The 18,283-nt window shown below is 48.8% G+C and overlaps 1 protein-coding gene and 1 pseudogene across 2 annotated transcripts in view; one reads left to right on the forward strand and one right to left on the reverse strand.

The window, feature by feature from the left end:
- Positions 1-18,283, reverse strand: part of LOC144128115 (uncharacterized) — a 535,742-nt gene that overhangs the window by 505,769 nt on the left and 11,690 nt on the right. The gene's annotated exons all lie outside the window — the stretch shown is intronic.
- Positions 4,551-4,710, forward strand: LOC144130731 (U2 spliceosomal RNA; annotated as a pseudogene).

Here is an 18,283-nt window from a genome sequence, read left to right on the forward strand (position 1 = left end):
ACTGTCCCCGGATGGGTGCTCGTTGTTGTCGGAGTATATATATAGCGGAACGAATGGATGCATGCATAGTGCTCCCGTAACGGACAGCCCTCCTACCTGTCATAGGATATTTTTTTGGTGAGGGGGAAAAGGATGAGAGGCCACACCAATTTTAATGGCTGCCATCTTGGATTCGAGAAACCGAAAATATGTTGCCATTTCGTCCCCCCGACGTCATACTAACATAGTTCCACCTTTATCCACCAAATTGGACCGTGACATCATCATTGGCACGCGGCAGGTGCTTGTTTCTACAATGATATTGTAGATCGAGCTACAAGTCTCAATGCGCGGTGCGCTGTTTTCTAGTTGCAGCAACAGATGGCGCTCACGAAACTCATGAAATCTCGAAGTTCTATGAGTTCTCACAAAACTCACGAAATCTCGAAACACGATGAGTAGTTGCTGCCACAGATGGCGCTGTGTCCAGGGGTGGTACCAGACCCCACGAAATCTCGAAACGCCATGAGTAAGAGCTAACGCTCTTAACAATTGCTAATGGGCTAGCTCTGTTAGGCCAGGAGACACATAGCGAAAGCACGGAGACTTCTGCTTCGGAAGTGTACATTCACTTATTCATGGCTGAAGTTTCATCCGGCGTGGTGGAGTGGTAGCGCCTGCGCCTCAAACTCTAAAGGCCCTGGTTCGATTCCGTGCCTCGACACAGCTTTTGTTTATTCAGTGATTATGTTGGGGGTTTCATTGGCTCCCATAGATGCCGTCACCGAATACGTTGGTTAGCGGTTCAGCGCAGGCTCTGTTAAGGCGCTTTTATACTGAGGCATAACACGTGCACGCGCGCTGCACGGTGACGTCACATCGGCCAAAGCGAGACCTTCTATACTCCAACTACACCAATACTTCTAGTTCACTGTACTCCAACTGCGCTTGACCACCAACACGTTCGGCGGCTTCGGTGCACTCTGACTGCCGTGGCTGAGATTTGGAGCATGTCTATTTCGCGGCGAGTGCGCAGCCGCCTTTGGCCGGCCGGACCGGTTCGGCTCCACGGCGAAGCGCGTGTTGTGACGTCATGTGCCTCCAACTCCACGGCGAAATCGGCACTTCGCGGCCAGTAAACATGTCACTTAAAACAAAACGCCGGTTTGATCCCGGCCGCGGCGGTCGAATTTCGGCGCAGGAGAAATTCCAGAGGCCCGTGTAGTTTGCGTTGTCAGTGCACGTTAAAAGAACCCCTGGTGGTGGAAATTTCCGGAACACGTCACTACGGTATCCATGATCGCCTGAGTCGCTTTAGAACTTTGATGAACCTCAATAAACAAATAACATTGATGGCAACGAAATACGCAGGAAGTTCATACTGGTGTTGGAGCCAGAAGCCTTCACGGTTTTTCGAAGACCGACGCTGTATTAGACGCAATATAGGGGAACGAGTACTGAATTGAATTTCTCAAAATAGTTCAGGCCGCCTACATAAAGAAGTGTCCTTATTGCATGTCCCTGCTTTATTGTTCTAGTTGCGCCTTTTTGTTAATCAAAACTGTGCACAAATGAGAGCAATGTTGCTCAAGAACGTTGTAGATATCTCTTATAAGCCTAAACCGCATTATCAGGAGAGCTGAAAGCGATGGAAAGCAAATACAAAATCAAAGCGCATACCAAAAAATGTTTTAAGGCAAATGCCTTGCAAACGACATTAATAGAAAATCCGGCGGGGGTTTTAATGTGTGATAGCGCTTTAGAGCAATAGCTCTCCATCTGGTGTTTCGGGTCTCAAGTTATTGCGTTATACAGCAAATCGTAACCGAGTGGTTGCCGTGGTAACCGAGGTGCTTACTAAATAAAAATAGATCACCTAAGCGTGGTTATGCAATTCGAAAGGTTTTGTTATGCTCGCTTGTGCTGTTTAAGCCACGATAGGCTCATAATGACGAACATACGGTTTGCACTGTTCCGCTTATTTATTTTAAATCGAAAGCTTTACTGGCGGCAGGTTGATCAGTTTCGCTTGTTTCCTAGAGAGCCGTGCTGCGCATGTGCCAGGAGCAGTGATGACACACGGCGCATTTCTCTCTCTCGCTCCCAAGTCACTACTGCGCACGCGCCACTAGTAGCACCGAGCCACAGGTGTTCCGCTGCTGTGGAGCGCCGCGCCTTTCCTCAAAATAAAAATAAATAATTGTTTTTTTTTTGGTGAAAGGAAACGGCGCAGTATCTGTCTCATATATGGTTGGACACCTGAACCGCGCCGTAAGGAAAGAGAAAAAGGAGGGAGTGAAAGAAGATAGGAACGAATAGGCCCGTAGTGGAGGGCTCCGGAATAATTTCGACCACCTGGGGATCTTTAACGTGCACTGACATCGCACAGCACACGGGCGCCTTAGCGTTTTTCCTCCATAAAAACGCAGCCGCCGCGGTCGGGTTCGAACCCGATACTTTCACTTTTAAGTTATCTCTTTCCTATTTCCATCCCTCCTTTATCCCTTCCTTTAAAGCACGGTTCGGGTGCCCACCGAGATATATGAGACAGTTACTGTGCTATTTCCTTTCCTCAAAAACCAAGGAAGTGAGCCGATGACGTTCATAGAGTTCAATGGTGTTGACAACTTTGCAAAGACCGTTCATTTTCGCGAAAGGGAAAGCGCACAATCGGCTTCGTGGGTCAGTGGACAAATCAATCGCGCCTTAGCTTTGTACATCTTGGATTAGCGGGGATAATCCACATTATTTTTTAACACTGTTAGCTCTTACTGCTTGCATTTGTCAAGAACGCGTATGCCTGCAATGAATGTAAGAAATAATAATAATAATTGGTTTTTGGGAAAAGGAAATGGCGCAGAAACTCTCATATATCGTTGGACACCTGAACAGCGCCATAAGGGAAGGGATAAAGGAGGGAGTGAAAGAAGAACAGAACAGAGAGGTGCCGTAGTGGAGGGCTCCGAAATAATTTCGACCACCTGGGGATCTTTAACGTGCACTAACATCGCAAAGCACACGGGCGCCTTAGCGTTTTTCCTCCATAAAAACGCAGCCGCCGCGGTCGGGTTCGAACCCGGGAACTCCGGATCAGTAGTCGAGCGCCCTAACCACTGAGACACCGCGGCGGGTTTCCTGAAAATGCGACTTTCACTTTTAAGTTTTCTCTTTTCTATTTCCATCCCTCCTTTATCCCTTCCTTTAAAGCGCGGTTCGGGTGCCCACCGAGATATATGAGACAGTTACCGTGCTATTTCCTTTCCTCAAAAACCAAGGAAGTGAGCCGATGGCGTTCATAGAGTTCAATGGTGTTGACAACTTTGCAAAGACCGTTCATTTTCGCGAAAGGGAAAGCGCACAATCGGCTTCGTGGGTCAGTGGACAAATCAATCGCGCCTTAGCTTTGTACATCTTGGATTAGCGGGGATAATCCACTTTATTTTTTAACACTGTTAGCTCTTACTGCTTTGTCAAGAACGCGTATGCCTGCAATGAATGTAAGAAATAATAATAATAATTGGTTTTTGGGAAAAGGAAATGGCGCAGAAACTCTCATATATCGTTGGACACCTGAACAACGCCATAAGAGAAGGGATAAAGGAGGGAGTGAAAGAAGAACAGAAGAGAGAGGTGCTGTAGTGGAGGGCTCCGAAATAATTTCGACCACCTGGGGATCTTTAACGTGCACTAACATCGCAAAGCACACGGGCGCCTTAGCGCTTTGCCTTCATAAAAACGCAGCCGCAGTGGTCGGCTTCGATTCCGGGAGCTCCGGACCAGTAGCTGAGCGCCCTAACCACTAAGCCACCGCGGCGGGTTAAGGTGAGAAATTTTTTTTTAATTGGTTCTTGGGAAAGAAAATGGCGCAGTATCTGTCTCATATATCGTTGGACACCTGAACCGCGCCGTGAGGGAAGGGATAGAGGAGGGAGTGAAAGAACAAAGGAGGTGAGAATAATAATTGGTTTTTGGGAAAGGAAATGGCGCAGTATCTGTCTCATATATCGTTGGACACCTGAACCGCGCCGTAAGGGAAGGGATAAGAGAGGGAGTGGAAAAAGAAAGGAAGAAGGAGGTGCCGTAGTGGAGGGCTCCGGAATAATTTCGACCACCTGGGATCCGGAGTTCCCGAGTTCGAACCCGACTGCGCCGGCTGCGTTTTTATGGAGGAAAAACGCTAAGGCGCCCGTGTGCTGTGCGATGTCAGTGCACGTTAAAGATCCCCAGGTGGTCGAAATTATTCCGGAGCCCTCCACTACGGCACCTATTCCTTTCTTCTTTCACTCCCTCCTTTATCCCTTCCCTTACGGCGCGATTCAGGTGTCCAAAGATATATGTGACAGATACTGCGCCATTTCCTTTCCCCAAAAACCAATTATTATTATTATTATCTTTAACGTGCACTGACATCGCACAGCACACGGGCGCCTTAGGTTTTCGCCTCCATAAAAACGCAGCCGCCGCGGTCGGGTTCGAACCCGGGAACTCCGGATCAGTAGTCGAGCGCCCTAACCACTGGTTCTGGGCGAAATGAGATGGCGCAGTATCTGTCTCACATATCGGCGGACACCGGAACTCCGCGTGAGGCGCGATTGTCCGGACCAGTAGAGTATCTGTTACGGGAACAAGTTGGACTTATTTTTGGAAATGTGGCAGAGCGTTTGAAGGATTCTTCACTCCCGCCACCGGTTGGCCCGGTATTGCACTACCTCCGGGATCGGCCTTGTCTTTAGCGCGTCTTTACTATACTGTCTTTCTACCCCATCTTTCAACTCTCCTTCTATCTGCACGTGGTAGCAATTGTGGCTCGGCTTGAGCCAGTGAGCAGGCCTGTGCACTTTCTTTCTTCCTGGCAGCAACAAACAGACCGGAACCCCGCCGCAAGAGAAGGGATAAAAGAGGGAGTGAAAGATAAAAGGAAGAAAGAGGGGTCATATTGGATGGCTCCGGAATAATTTCGACCACTTGGGGATCTTTAACGTGCATTGACGTCGCAAAGCACACATGCGCATTTTGCGTTTCATCTCCATTTAAACGCGGACGCCGTGGTCGGCTTCGAACGCGGGTAATCCGGATCAGCAAAATTGACCAAGATCAATTTCCACGTGACCACGCAGTATCCCATAGCAATAGTGGGCGAGTAGCGCCTGAATTCATATCTGTACCGTAGAAAAAGGGATTCATAAAGAGCGGACACTCGGCAAAATCTGGCCCCGAGAAATACGTCACAGATGAGTTGGTGACCCCTCTGCATAGTCACGCTATCAGCTTTGGCGCCCTGGCGAGCGGCGTCGGAGCAGACGAGGTAGAACGAAACCTTGGGACGGTGGACTGCGCGGCTGCGCCTGTCAGCGTTCGGCGCCTTTGTTAGCACGCAGATTCTGCGTTTTTCGTCTGTCTTGGTCTTCGACGCGAAACTCGCGCCGTTTCTGACTGCGGCAAGGTAGTAAGTGCTTTTACTAAATAATAATAAAAAGGAAGGAAAACATTTTTTCTAGCTTCGGCAGCTGCCATCGATACTGAAGCACCTGAGCTAGGGCAGCGGAAATAAAGCACAGCACGCAGAATGGTGGAATGAAATGAGAGAGGTGAGGGGACAGGAAAAGAGGATAGGGAAAGAGGTAATATACACAAAACTATTTACAGAAATGTGTGCCGGTCGTGCTCTTGATTAGTTTATGATGGAGCAACGACGGCAATTTGAGAAACGTTTTTCCCAAGTACTGAGCATTTCTTGCAGCTTACGCTGCTCATGACGGCTGGTGCCTTGAATTGCGCAGTTCCCGAAGAGGCGTCCACGCTTCGTGGCCTGCCGGTTGTTTGGGCGCGGTTCGTGTCACTGTTGCTCTTTCTAATAATAATAATAATAATAATATTCTTTATTTTCATCGGGATGATGGAGGAGGTTGTGGGTAAAAGCTGCTCGTAAACGGCAGCTTGACAAAGGCCCACAACCTCCCTCTACAGTGCTACAACAGCAAAGCAAAGACACAAATATACATATAGTCTCTTCGCTATTTTGCAAAGCCAAAAATACGGAGGAATGAAATGGAAACAAAGAAAATAGAACAACAATCACTACTTCAAATACAGAACGTACGAAGCAGGATTAACAAAGGAATAAATACAGACATTAATAGGAATGCAGTTGCAGCGGCAAGGTGAGAAACGTTTAGTTTTTAATTCGAAAGCTTTACTGGCCACGAACTCGCGATTTCGCTATTGCGGTGCTCCGAGGAGGCACAGAGACAGTCCTTGAGCCGTTGCCTAGAAACCGCCGCAGCAGGACACACGCCGCGCGCTCGCCGCGCCATCTGGCATGACGTCACACAGCGCGCCTCGCCGCGGAGCCGCCCTCACCAGCCCTTACCTTTACCCCCCCTTACCCGCTTATCAGCTAACCAACGTATTCGGTGGCGGCATCTATGGGAGCCACTGAAACCCCCCGCACACTCACGGCATAAAAGAAAAAAATTGGCAGTGGCTTAGCTCCGCTGCGCCAGGATATACATACCGAGAGGTACGTTTTCCTGGCTGATCTTGTTCTGGTAATGCCAAACGCAATGTGTCATACATTGGATTACTCACTGCTGTCAAGTCCATTTGGTGCCACAGTCTGTCGCACATACTACAAATGGGTCCGAACGGATTGTTCGCAAAGTCTGCTTCAAATGTGCGGGTCGCAGATTCACTTTCGGAAACTCGAATGGTGTGATCAGTCACACGACCGGCCTTCTCCTCTTCGGTCGGTTCCCGTTGACTGACGCCTTCCATAGGCTTCATCTCGGCGGCTATGCGGCATCTTTTACGCTCGGCAGTCTGGTGGCTCCGTTTGGCAAGGCGTTCATCTCTGTTCGGGCGTCTCCGCTGCTCTCTTCGCCTTCTGACGCTCACCCCCTGTTTGTTGAGTAGCCAACTGCCAGGCGACAATCTCAGCATCATAAATGTAAATGTTCTCTTGTCCAAACCGCCGTTTAGCAGCGGCTGGACTCTCCTGTGCATCAATATGAAGCGTTGCGACAAGCGTTGCGATACAGCCGCCGATTACATCTCCCCCTTTACGCAATGCTGCGCATGCGACGACGCGCGGTTCGGGTGATAGAGCGGCCTGCGGCGAGGCGGTGGTGACGAACGCTGCGCAGGTGTGGAGCCCCTCTGGTTGAGATAGTATCGGCGCATGCGGACAATTGCTCATCCGCGTGACGTCACACTCACCTTCGACTGAAATTCAGAGGAGCCTTCCTGGCTGACGCAATCAGCGCAGCGGCTGGGGCAAGCGACAAAGGCGTGAACGACATCATCACGTTCAACACAAAGCAGCAATCGATCTTCATCGCTACGAAGGACAAAAGAAAGAGGAATAAATACGCAGCGACCAGAGAGCTGACGATAGGCAAGGAAAAGGTGAGCGTCAACGCATACGTGGCGGCGCCGGAGAACAGCGGAAAAGGCGTCATATACGACGCCCCTCTATTCTGGACTGAAGACGAAATCAAAAAGAGACTGAAGTACTGCAGCGCGAAGAACCCCCAATTCATAGGAGTGAGAAGACTGGGAAAGGCAACGAAGGCCGTGCTTATCCTCTTCGAAGAGTGCACGGTTCCAAGGCAAGTGTACCTTTCCCCCACGCCGACGAGATGCGTCCTGTACAAGATAAAGTACGAGGTATGCTATGCGTGTGGCCGAATGGGGCACAGATCCGACGTGTGCTCGAACCCAGACAACAAAAAGTGCCGAGGATGCGGAGAAGAAAACCCGCGGGAAGATCACCAATGCGAAGCCAAGTGCCAGCTCTGCAGAAAAGAGCACCCACTCGGCGACAAAAAGTGCAAAGAGCTATACCGAACACCGTACGAAATCAAGAAAAGAATCTGGGAGATGAAAAAGGACAAACGAAAAGAGCTGGCGACCCAGCAACAGAAACCCCCGGCGGACGGAGACAAGAAACTCCGCACGGAGGACTTCCCCAAGCTCGGAGGAAACAGCAAAGGAAACCCGCCGACCCCCAGGAGCTAGGAGACCAGGGGACGTAGGAGATCGAGATCAAGGGACCCAAAGGACCCCTGGGGCAAGAGAAGGAGCAGAAGCATGGATCCAAGCAGAGAACTTAAACAAGTAAGCTTAGTAGAAGGGCCCGCCCAGTAGTAAGTGATTATTTATTTAAAAATAACCAAAGGGTGGTAAAAGATGTTAGCTCACTCCGGCATCTGCCATCACTAATCAGTGGCACCTGAGCTGGGGTAGCGGAAATAAAGGATAGCAGGCAGTTTGAAAAAGTGAAACGAAAGAGGTGAGGGGATAGTAGGAAAGAGATAGGCTAAAGATGATAAGGACAGAGAAATAGAACAGTTAAAGGAAAAAGTAGATGAGCTTCAAGGGTTCATAAATAACCTCATGAAAGCACAAAAAGAAAAAGGCAACATCCTACCTCCCCGCACACAACTCGCACAACCCATACAGGTAGCTCAACAAACTACCCCCCCCCCAACACTCAAGCGGCAGGAAATGGTAGGAGAGAAAATGGAGGAGACAGAAGACCCCACTTAAACGAAAAGGAGATAATGGAACAGACATATGGCTAGAGCTAAAGAATGAATGTGAAGCAAATAGGAACGCGATAAAAGCGATGCAGACAGAACAAAGAGAATTCATGGCGCAGGTCATGGCTGCACTCAGCCAGATACAAGACAATATAAATCAAAGATTTGAAACCATAACAGCAGAACTGCAGGCGCAGAGAACCGAGCTACAAGCACAAAGAACCGAGCTGATTGCCCTTGGAGAGCGAGAGAAAAACTTAGAGGACACTGTTACTCAAATTCAATATGGCCAGAAACGCCCTAAATAAGTCTATAATTTGGCAGTGGAACTGCCGAGGATTCCAACGCAAGCGAGCGTTACTGCAAAACTACATAGACACATTAGCAGAGAAGCCGCTAGCAATAGCGCTGCAAGAGACCAGGAAATTAGCATCCCATCAGGATATCAGGCGTTTCACAGTAATAAAGGCGAAAAATCGCGGGTAACAACCCTAGTGAAAAGAAACATAGCAACAACTGAACACGATATTCAATCCAGGGACAAAGAAGGAGTCTTAGTGAAGATGCTTACGGGTAGGAAAGAAGAGCCCAGTCTCTTTATACTAAACATCTACTCAAGCCCTAAACAGAAAAAGATCAGGTTCAGCGCCATCTTCCGGAAAGCTCTAAAAGCAGCGGGAAAGAACCCCCTCTTCATCGTAGGAGACTTAAATGCGCTGCATGAGGAGTGGGGATACAACAGGAAAGACGGCAAGGGAAGGCAGCTGTTGGAGGATATACAAGAACTTAGCCTCTCACTACACACCGACCCAGGAAACCCAACTAGAAAAGGAAACAGTGTTACCGCGGACACCACACCCGATCTAACACTCTCCAAAAACACCAGAACAGTAACGTGGGAAAATACAGGACAAGACCTAGGCAGCGACCACTATATAATTGCCCCTACGCTAATGCAGGGAGTCAAAGAAAAACGGTTAAAACAGCCAAAAGTCACAGAATGGGACAAATTTAGAAAGCGGAGGGAAGAATCCTCAGCCGCAACCATCACGGACCTAGGAGAGTGGACAGACACTCAAAAGACATACCGCCGAAGCAACGGTAACTCTAGAAGGCCAAGACGCCCCACTCATAGCAGACAACAAACTACTGCACATGTGGGAGGCAAAAGGTAGTATAGAAGACCGGCTCAAAAGACAGAAATGGAACCGGAATCTAAAAAAAGAATACCCAGATTAAATAGAGAAATCGAAAAATACGCACTACAACTATGCGAACAAAATTGGTGCAGCAAATACGACGACATGGAAAAAGGTATGAGTCTAGCAAAAACATGGAACACTCTAAGACACTTAGTAGACCCAACCCAATCCGGGTCGCAGACTAGTCAAGACGCGACATAAATACGACGGAACAGACGAGAGCTTCATGGAAGAAATCAAGCAAACATACATAGGAAACGTGACTCGCACCAGCCTACCAGAATATGGGGGACGCCCACATAAGGAGCTAGACGCACCCATAACGGAGGCTGAAATGAGAGCGGAAATAATCAGGCTTAACACGAAATCGGCCCCAGGACCAGATGGAATAACAAACAAAATGCTGCGAAATCTAGACGATGAGTCGATCACAGCTATAACAAAATATGTACAGCAGGTATGGGAGAACGGTGAACTTCTGAAACAATGGAAAGAAGCTAGCAATCATACTAATCCCCCAACCGGGCAAGCCCACAAAGTTTGAGAACCTCAGGCCGATTTCCCTCACATCGTGTGTAGGGAAACTAATGGAACATGTAATCCAAACGAGGCTGACCCGATTCATGGAAGATAATGAACATGGCGGAATGAGATGGTCGGATTCGGGCCGGGCCTAAGCACCCAGGATGTGATGTTGAGACTCCAGCACGACATCATAGACTCGCGATCGAGAGATATAAAAGCAATCCTAGGTCTATTCCTCAAGAAAGCTTTTGACAATGTCAAACACGAGGCAATCCTGACAGAACTTCAGGAAATAGGCGTAGGAGGCAGAACCTACAATTATATAAAGAACTTCCTGACAGACAGGACGGCAATGATACCAAGATTTGGAATCGGAAGAAATAGAGCTGGGAAACAGAGGTACAACACAAGGATCGGTACTCTCCCCATTCCTCTTTAATCTGGCAATGAGGGGTCTCCCAGCTAAACTTGGGAGAATAAAAAACCTAAATTTCAGCATGTATGCTGACGACATAAACGGCTGGATAAACAAAGGTAGCGACGCAGAAATAGAGAACAAGCTGCATACAGCTGCAGATACAGTGGTAGAGTATGTAGCAGCTAGGGGGCTTGCCTGCTCACCATAAAAATCAGAACTCTTTATGTACAACCCCAAATCATTAAGGCTGAAAAAAGACAGCGACTCAACATCATGGTCGGAAACCAACCAGTACCCAAAGTTAACAAAATAAGAATATTAGGTCTTTTCATTCAAAGTAACGGATACAACGACGAAACCATAAAGAAATTGGAAGGCTACGCAGCACAGAGGACTGGGATATTCAGAAGAATAGCCCTCAAGGGAAGAGGGCTAAAGGAAAGGAGCCTAGTTAAGCTGGTACAAGCGTACGTCATCAGCCGACTCAGCTACGCTACACCATATCTAAACATGCGGGCCTCAGAAAGAGATAAATTGGACTCAATAATCAGGAGATGCTACAAACGAGCACTCGGAATACCCATAAGCACCTCCACCGAAAGACTCCTAGCAATGGGAATCCATAGTACATGGAAAGAAATAGCCGAAGCAGTAAGGACCGCCCAGCAGGAAAGACTCAGCCAAACATACACAGGCAGTGCCATTCTAAGCATGGTGGGACTGCAGACGGACAGAGGCATGCAAAAGAAACACGATATTCCAAGAAAATTCAGGGAACAGCTGAGGATTGACCCGCATCCCAAGAACATGCATCCCGCCTTCAATAAGGAAAGGAGGGAAAAAAGAGCTGAAGCACTAGTCAAACGCTTCAGCGAAGTAAACAGCGAGACAGTGGCATACACAGATGCGGCGAGCGGCAAACTGGGAGCAGCAGTAGCCTCGGTAGTAGATGGCCAAGGTAAAGCAATCTCGGCAACAACAATACGCAGCCGCAATACAGAGGTAGCGGAAGAAGTAGCAATAGCGCTTGCTTGCGTAGGCACCAAGGCAAGTTACATAATAAGCGACAACAAAACAGCCATCTACAATTACGGAAGGGGCAGAGTAGCACCAGAAGCGGTGCGAATACTAGTTGGAAGAAAAATTGATAGGAAAATTAGCCTCATATGGGCACTAGCTCACACGTCAGTTCCAGGCAACGAGGCGGCGCACCTCTTAGCCCGAGATCTCTACCTCCGGGCAAGAGCAGACCCGCCCGACTGCAACGAGCTTGACGAGAGACTACAGACATACACGGAGATAATAGAAAACTACAGATTACAGCGAAGAACTGTCCCTCCGTCGGACAAAGAGCTCGGAAACAGAGAGGCAACAACTTGGCGCAGATTACAAGCAGGAAACTGCATAAATCCGGTATGGGCATCACACGTCCTGAAAGACGAAGACAGACGATAAATGTAAGGAATGCGGGGAGAGGGGGACCCTCGACCACATAATCTCGCAATGCACACACTCCCCAGGGGTCAATGAAGGAATAAATAGTAGAGAAGCCTGGGAGACCCTTCTGCAAAGTGCGGACCCCGCCAGGCAGAGGAAAGCCATCCATCTGGCGGTAGAGGCCGCGAAAAGCCAGCAACTCTTTGCCTGCATCTAGTCGCGGAGGCCCCGGCCCCTGCCCCTAGGCCTGCGCGCCAGGGGTAGGGAGTGGGGAGTAGGGCGTCTCCATTTGTGATGGAAATAAAAGTTTTTGGAATGGAATGGACGGTGGAGCGGGCGTGCGGCCGGGCGACAGCGGCGACGAAGCGCACGGCGTACCCACTGCTCATCTCCGGTTGCCATTGTAACGGCGCATGCGCACCAGCCAGCGTCGCCAGCCTGCGTCGAGGCTGGCAATCGCACCAGAGCATTTCGCGTTGGAGGCAGAGATGCTACTACTACGCCCCGACGGATGCAGTTTTAGTCATGGATAAAGGCGCATCTAGTAAATGCACGGGTTTCATATATAAAGGTTTACGATGCAGAACGCGCCTCGCTTCCGCTACGTATTACATACTGGCCTAGGACATCAGCAATTTTTCGAACCTACGCTGCATTTCATGTAGTTTCGCTAAGCACGCCGGCCGGCGCAGTAAGCCGATTGTGAAAGTCACGCTTTCCTCATCCCGCTCGCGTCATGGCCCGAGCTGTGCCGCTGGTCGGTGCGCAGTTTGCGGTAGGGCCGCTCATGCTATGTAGCGGTTACTTGCGCATGGTTGTGCGTTCAGTTTTATGGGACACAAAATGTGTTATCGTCCACAACGATAGGCAAATTCTTTCGACCGATATTTGTTGACGGTCGGGTAGATTATGCGCTCAACTTCAAAAAAATATATACAAACTTGTAGAAAACAAGCGTGCTCGCGTTGTTAGTAAGGGGGCGCAGTTTTCATGACAGCCGGGAGAAAAAGTAACGCATAAAAAGATCAATTAGAAACTAGAACCGTCGTCTGTTCCAGTAAAAACGCGCATTACACCCACATATCGACAACACAGGAGCGCTTTTCTAAACGACAGCAGGCGAAAGAACTAAACCCTCATGAAAACAAGGAAGGTGCTGGTGTGCCGAAAGTTGTCCTTTACGCTTGAGAAGATATGAAAATTGCACCCGCGCATTTGTTCCAAGTGCTCCTACACACTTTGAGAGAATAGTTATTAGCAGGTGTTGTGGCCGTCATGGAGCCAAACATTTGTTGAACAAAACGTACAGTTGGCCGTGGAATAGGATTTGCGTTTTTTTTGGGGGGCGGGGGGGGGAAATAACGTCGGGGAAAGGACGAATGCTTCTAAATCATTGGAAGATATCTTGTAGTATTGCGTATGGTACACAAAGAGTTCCTGATGCGAGGTTCGTAAAAGCATGTTTTCTTTGTTCGTAATGTCGCCACTTTCACGCGTTTCGCCTCTTCGCTCATTTTTTAAAGCGAAAGTTTTACTGGCGGTACTCCGAGGAGGCGCATGACGTCACAACGCGCGCCTCGCCGTAGATATTTCTCTCTCCCTCACTCCCTTGTCACTATCCGCATGCGCCACTAGTAGCACCCAGGTGCTCCGCCAGTACGCAGCACCGCGCCTTTCCTCAAAATCCAGCTTAATAATAATAATAATCATTGGTTTTTGGGGAAAGGAAATGGCGCAGTATCTGTCTCATATATCGTTGGACACCTGAACTGCGCCGTAAGGGAAGGGATAAAGGAGGGAGTGAAAGAAGAAAGGAAGAAAGGGGTGCCGTAGTGGATGGCTCCGGAATAATGTCGACCACCTGGGGATCTTTAACGTGCACTAACATCGCACAGCACACGGGCGCCTTAGCGTTTTTCCTCCATAAAAACGCAGCCGCCGCGGTCGGGTTCGAACCCGGGAACTCCGCATCAGTAGTCGAGCGCCCTAACCACTGAGCCACCGCGGCGGGTCCCAGCTTTCAATTTTCAGTTTTCTCGTTCTTCTTTCTCTGCTTCATTTATCCCTTCCTTCATGGCGCGGTTCGGGTGTCCACAAAGGTATGTGAGACTGTTACTGTGCAAATTCCTTTCCTCAAAACTAAACAAACCAAGTGAGTCGACGGCGTTCATACAGTTCATTGGCGTTGACAACTTTGCAAAGCTCGTTCATTTTCACGAAAGGAAAGGCGCACAACCCGTTCCGTTGGTCAGTGGAAATAATAATAATAATAAAAATAATAATGTTGATTAGCTCAGCTAATCCAGGATGTACAAAGCGAAAGATGTCGGCGTTCTCTGTGTTCATTGGCGTTGGCGTTGCGAATGTTCGAGACGGAGATGGCTTTGAGGAAAGCAAGGGCGCAAAACTGGCTCCCAGGATATGTGGACGCCTCAATCGTACTATGATACATGTGGCGGTGGTGAGAGAGAATGTGGCCTGAATGCATTAGCGCTGACGGCGTTGTGGCTGACATGCGGCCCTGCAGCAGTAGCTAGGCCGCAGCTTTCATTTGGTGATGAATCTCGCCATCAACCATTAACTGCATGCCGCCTCCCAGGGTGGCAGGTAGGGCGCGCTGCCTATCCAGTGTGCGGAAACCAATCAAAGCAGGCTTTTGCAGTTGGACACCAACGCCACCTACATGAAAGGGAGGTTGACTGGCGGTGGCTCAGTGATTTCGGCGCTCGGCTACTGATCCGGAGATCCAGGTTTTGAATCCGACCTCGGCGGCTGCGTTTTTATGGAGGCAAAACGCTTAGTCCCCCGTTTCTGAGCGATGTCAGTGCACGTTAAAGATCCCCAGGTGGTCGAAATTATTCCGGAGCCCTCCACTACGCCACCTTTTTATTCCTTTATTCTTTCACTCCTACCTTTATCCCCTCCTTTACGGCGCAGTTCAGGTGTTCAACGATATATGAGACGCGTCCTGCAAGGAGAATCGATCTCCCCAATGCTCTTCATCACATGCCTACCGGAGGTATTAGATACTGCGCCATTTCCTTTCCCTAAAACCAATCATTTTTATTTCCACTGACCCGCAGAGCGGGTTGTGCGGTGTTGGTTGTGCGCCTTTCCTTTCGTGAAAATGAACGGCCTTTGGAATGTTATCAACCCCAATGAACTGTATAGACGCAATCGGCTCACTGGTTTGTTTAATTTTTGAGGAAAGGAAATGGTACAGTAACCGTCTCACATATCTGGGTGGACACCCGAGCCACGCCATAAAGGAAGGGATAAAGGATGGAGGGAAAGAAGAAATAATAATAATAATTGGTGTTTTGGGGGAAAGGAAATGGCGCAGTATGTCTCATATATAGTTGGACACCTGAACCGCGCCGTAAGGATAGGGTAAAGGAGGGAGTGAAAGAAGAAAGGAAGAGAGAGGTGCCGTAGTGGAGGGCTCAGGGATAATTTCGACCACCTGGGGATCGTTAACGTGCACTGACATCGCACAGCACGCGGGCGCCTCAGCGTTTTTCCTCCATAAAAACGCAGCCGCCGCGGTCGGGTTCGAACCCGGGAACTCCGTATAAGTAGTCGAGCGCCCTAACCGCTGAGCCACCGTGGCGGGGCGAAAGAAGAAAGAAAAAAAAGAGAAAACTTAAATTTGAAAGCTAGATTTTGTGGAAAGGCGCGGCTCTGCTCAGCGGCGGAACACCTGTGCCTCGGTGCTACTAGTGGTGCATGCGGATAGTGACTACGGAGCAAGAGAGAGAGAGAGAAATATCCTCGGCGAGGTGCGCGTTGTGACGTCATGTGCTTCCTCTGAGTACCGCCATAGTGAAATCGCAAGTTCGCGACCAGTAAAGCTCTCGCTTTAATAATTGGTTACGGAGAAAAGGAATTGGCGCAGTATCTGTCTGATATATCGTTGAATTCCTGAACTGCGTCATAAGGGAAGGGATAAAAGTGGGAGTGAAAGAAGAATGGAAGAAAAAGGTGCTGTGGTGGAGGGCTCCAGAATATTTTAAACCCCCTTTAACGTGCGCTGACCTCGCACAGCACACGGGCGCCTTAGGTTTTCGCCTCCATAAAAACGCAGCCGCCGCGGTCGGGTTCGAACCCGGGAACTCCGGATCAGTAGTCGAGCGCCCTAACCACTGGTTCTGGGCGAAATGAGATGGCGCAGTATCTGTCTCACATATCGGCGGACACCGGAACTCCGCGTGAGGCGCGATTGTCCGGACCAGTAGAGTATCTGTTGCGGGAACAAGTTGGACTTATTTTTGGAAATGTGGCTGAACCTGAACCGCGCCGTAAGGGAAGGGTAAAGGAGGGAGTGAAAGAAGAAAGGAAGAGAGAGGTGCCGTAGTGGAGGGCTCCGGAATAATTTCGACCACCTGGGGATCTTTAACGTGCACTGACATCGCACAGCACACGGGCGCCTTAGCGTTTTTCCTCCATAAAAACGCAGCCGCCAGACGGGATGATTTCATTTCAGAACAGTAGTGGTTCATCCGTCGATAAATTTCTAGAATTGCTTTCAACTTATCTGAAGTCTACAGTCCCAGTTTACGAAGGTACCATCGTCACTCAAAAAAAAACGGAATATGCATTAACCCCGGCGTTGCTGTTTTTTTGAGGGACATTTTTCTAGCGGAGCGGGGCCGACAGTTGAAACGCAGAAGGGAAGGGTATAGTTTTGCCGGCATTTTAAGATAAGTTGATGATTTTCTCGTTTTTATCATCTCACAAGAGATGTCCGATCAGGCAAATATGTTCAATATCTTGTCGGCGCTTTCAGAATGCTTTCATCAACTAATCTTTACGCACGAAGTTGCTGTGAAAAATTCACCAGATATCTTGACCTAGGTATTTATTTTTCCGCTGACCATGTCTGTCGGGCTTATGAACCGCGAGGAAGCACACCTGTACTTCCTTTTGGTTCAGCCCACTCAAAACTAGTTAAACAAGCAATTGTAAAGTATTGCTTTTGCAGTGCTCTCCCGAAATCGAGTAAGCATTGACTGGATTCTGCGTTTTCGAGGCAGATGACCTGGTTGAGCGGCTTTGGCTACCCATGTACACTCTTGTTCTCGGTGACTGAGAACGTGCTCAAATAAAGCAGGAAAGTGGTTCTAAGCAACGGCGGGGCTGACACAGGTTGGAGAAAAAATGTGACGGTATTACGTTACATGCACACGTTCGCCCACCAGTTCAAGAAAATAGGAAGAGGAGCAGGTGTACATGTGGTGTTTTCCGCACCAGAGAAGCTATCAAAACTCTGCAAGAAGGTGAATTACACTGCCACTGTGAGCAATTCCTGCACTGTTAGGCACAGGCAGCCAATCGTAGAGCGCGCGAAACGCGTAGTTTGCTCGATACCTTTGCCCTGTTGCCGAGCATACATTGGCGAAACAGGATTCGTCTTAAAGAGGCTCATGGAACATAGCAACAGCGTCATCGGGGCTTCTCGTCATCTCGGCATACACTGCTGTGATTGCCAATAATGTAAATAACGTGTTTCCTTATTGGGAAGAACCACAATCCTTCATCAGTATGTCAGGAAAACAGCCAAAGAGATACCTGAGGCTGGTGAGACCGCGGAGAAACGAGATTGCTGTGTCAGCACTCCATCGGTGTTGTTTATAAGGAGCGTCGTGCCTTGGGAATTTCGAAATAGAGTATTATGTTTTTTTTGTTTTTGTTTGCGTTCTGCCTTTTAGGTTTTAGCTTTATGTTTCCTTTCTTGTACCGATTATAATGAGTTCCATTGCGGTTCGGCGCTGCTACCAGTATTAGCATGACTTTTCCTTTTCGTTGCTACGCATGGCCGCTGTACTCTATATATGTATTCGCTGCGCGCTGCAATAAACGTTGTTGAAGTCGGCGCTTTTTGGTGTCTCCCCTCTTAACTGTCTTCGTCTTTGCGCTGTGTGAATGAAGGCTTTTTTCTGCTTTTCAAAAAATATGGTACGAAAGCACGGTGAGTGATCGAGATCTCGTGGCCCACCCATATTTGTTGGGTGGCCCGGACATTCTTCAGTGTCCCAGGTCGATTCCGAACGTGGGTCAATTCAATTTTCAAATATTCTGGGGTAGGTTAGCAAATTTTTGGAGGCAGAAGAATTTCTTTTTAAGGCTAATCCAAGGCTGTTTTCCACCCGAGCACACTCAGAATCGCCGGCCGTCAAATTCGG

Source organism: Amblyomma americanum, chromosome 4 (genome assembly GCF_052857255.1).
Source record: "Amblyomma americanum isolate KBUSLIRL-KWMA chromosome 4, ASM5285725v1, whole genome shotgun sequence".
In the NCBI taxonomy this organism is placed as follows: Eukaryota; Metazoa; Arthropoda; class Arachnida; order Ixodida; family Ixodidae; genus Amblyomma; species Amblyomma americanum.